The sequence below is a fragment of the Gigantopelta aegis genome, chromosome 15, assembly GCF_016097555.1.
Source record: "Gigantopelta aegis isolate Gae_Host chromosome 15, Gae_host_genome, whole genome shotgun sequence".
Lineage (NCBI taxonomy): Eukaryota > Metazoa > Mollusca > Gastropoda > Neomphalida > Peltospiridae > Gigantopelta > Gigantopelta aegis.
In genome coordinates, this window is record NC_054713.1 from 1,371,734 (window position 1) to 1,375,004 (window position 3,271).

Genomic DNA, 3,271 nt, shown 5'->3' on the forward strand with positions numbered 1-3,271 from the left:
TCGGTGATTTCTGTGTGTCTAAGAGCGGGGGTCTATCTAGGTGATATCTGTTTGTTTAAGGGTGGGGTGGGGGTTCCATCTAGTGTGCCACTCTCTGTCGCTTAGGTGATTGTCCACAGCCCAGTGGCAAAGCGCTCAATTGATGCCTGGTCGGTCTGGGATCGATCCCCGTTGGTGGGTCCATTGCGCTATTTCTCGCTCCACCCAATGTGCTATCCTGTCTGTGGGATGGTGCATATAAAATATCACTTGCTGCTAATGAAAAAATTGAGCGGGTTTCCTCTCTAACACCAATGGCGTAGCCAACATGAGACAGACGAGGCAAGCGCCTCGTCTGGAATTTCCCTAGATTTATTTTATGTTTCCCATGACACTGATATTTATTTTACAGGTCTGGGTTTGGCTCGGCGTTTTTTCCTCTCTGGCTACGCCCCAGAACACTATGATACAATTACGAAATATTTGATATCCAATAGCCGATGATTAATGAATCAACGTGCTCTGGTTGTGTTGTTAAACAAAACAAACGTTTTGGGGGGTGATTGTCGGGCACTATTGTATGAGACGGCCCCTGGAAGACGGAATGGCAGAGTGGGCGATCATGTGACGCTACGTCACGATATAGGTCGGCGAACTTAGAATTCTGCTGTCCGGAGTTTGCCGAAGCTTAGCTGAATGTGGGTGCTGTCGGGTTTCTTCATGTAGTGTGTGTATTAGTGATTAATATCTGAATTTCTTTTAATCAAGGAACTCGAAAATGATCGATGCAAGTGTATTTGACGTCAAACCTAGGATTGTTGTGATATTAGAGCGGGAATCTTTGACTACGTTTGGTAGGCAGCGATTGACAAAAAATTACATAGCTTGTTCTCCGACTGTAATGAGAGCGTATATAACTGTCTAAATGTCTGTCTAGCCCTCTTACAGTCAGAGTACACGGGCTAGATATTTATTAGTGTGATGTTTATTGCTGTGCCGTAACGTTTATCCACTGGATCGAAATTTCCATTTGCAATCAGGATTTAATAAAATCAGGCATATGTGATTTATTTAAGAACCTCAACACGTGCATCAACACATTTTAATAAATTTTAGACTAAAATATTAACTACAATACCTTTGTTAACCTTACCAGGATTATAAAGTTATCTTTATCCCGGCACAATTCAAAATCGAAAATGCAGAATAAAAACATGGCAAAACAATAATTATTCGTATGAAGTATTTTACGTCCATCCAATAAAAAGAAATATATTGGAACTGTTGTCCCGAAAACGTTCTCATGATTTACAAATATAGCTCAGCACTCCACTAATGATTTCACTAGCAGTTCAAAGAAGCGGTCAATTCCCCGAGTGTTACTGAAAACAGAGGTTTGAATAAACAACGTTTATGTATTTCGATCCACTCTCTCTCTCTCTCTCTCTCTCTCTCTCTCTCTCTCTCTCTCTGTCTCTCTCTCTCTCTCTGTCTGTCTCTCTCTCTCTCATGTTCTGTCTATGTCTGTCTCTCTCCCTCTCTGTCTCTCCCCTCTCTCTCTCTCTCTCTCTCTCTCTCTCTCTCTCTCTCTCTCTCTCTCTCTCTCTCTCTCTCTCTCTCTCTCTCTCTCTCTCTTTCTCTTTCTCTTTCTCTTTATCCCTCTGTCCTATGTCTATGTTTTACTACACTCACTTGAAAGTGTAAAAGTTTGTTTTCGTTAACGCCACTAGTAGTGCACATTAGTTTATGAATCATCGGCTATTGGATGTCAAATATTTTTTAATTTTTACATATAGTGTCAAGAGAAACCTGCTACATGTTCCCATTAGAATCAAGGGATATTTTATATGCACCACCCCACAGACAGGATAGCACATACCACGGCCTTTGATATACCAGTCGTGGCGCAGTGCCTGGAACAAACAATAGCACAATGGGCCCTCCGACGGGAATCGATCACAGACAAACCGCGCTTCACCACTGGGCTACGTCCCGCCCCTACATTTACTTAATACTGGAAACGGGAAGAAGTCGACCATGACAACATACTGATGTAGTGGTTATCCTGGAAACGGGAAGAAGTCGACCATGACAACAGACTGATGTAGTGGTTATCCTGGAAACGGGAAGAAGTCGACCATGACAACAGACTGATGTAGTGGTTATCCTGGAAACGGGAAGAAGTCGACCATGACAACAGACTGATGTAGTGGTTATCCTGGAAACGGGAAGAAGTCGACCATGACAACAGACTGATGTAGTGGTTATCCTGGAAACGGGAAGAAGTCGACCATGACAACAGACTGATGTAGTGGTTATCCTGGAAACGGGAAGAAGTCGACCATGACAACAGACTGATGTAGTGGTTATCCTAGGAAACGGGAAGAAGTCGACCATGACAACAGACTGATGTAGTGGTTATCCTGGAAACGGGAAGAAGTAGCCCATGACAACAGACTGATGTAGTGGTTATCCTGGAAACTGGAAGAAGTAGCCCATGACAACAGACTGATGTAGTGGTTATCCTGGAAACGGAACGATGTCGACCATGACAACAGACTGATGTAGTGGTTATCCTGGAAACTGGAAGAAGTAGCCCATGACAACAGACTGATGTAGTGGTTATCCTGGAAACGGGAAGATGTCGACCATGACAACAGACTGATGTAGTGGTTATCCTAGAAACGGGAAGAAGTCGACCATGACAACAGACTGATGTAGTGGTTATCCTGGAAACGGGAAGATGTCGACCATGACAACAGACTGATGTAGTGGTTATCCTGGAAACGGGAAGATGTCGACCATGACAACAGACTGATGTAGTGGTTATCCTGGATACGGGAAGAAGTCGACCATGACAACAGACTGATGTAGTGGTTATCCTGGAAACGGGAAGAAGTCGACCATGACAACAGACTGATGTAGTGGTTAAATGGAAACGGGAAGATGTCGACCATGACAACAGACTGATGTAGTGGTTATCCTGGAAACGGGAAGATGTCGACCATGACAACAGACTGATGTAGTGGTTATCCTGGAAACGGGAAGAAGTCGACCATGACAACAGACTGATGTAGTGGTTATCCTGGAAACAGGAAGATGTCGACCATGACAACAGACTGATGTAGTGGTTATCCTGGAAACGGGAAGATGTCGACCCTGACTTTCTAACAAACGAAACAAAAATTAAATAGTCGGCAATGATCACTGATTAATGTTACTATACTATGTACATATATAAATAAGTTTTATTTTTATTTTATTTATTTTTTTGAAGATAAAAGAAAAATAA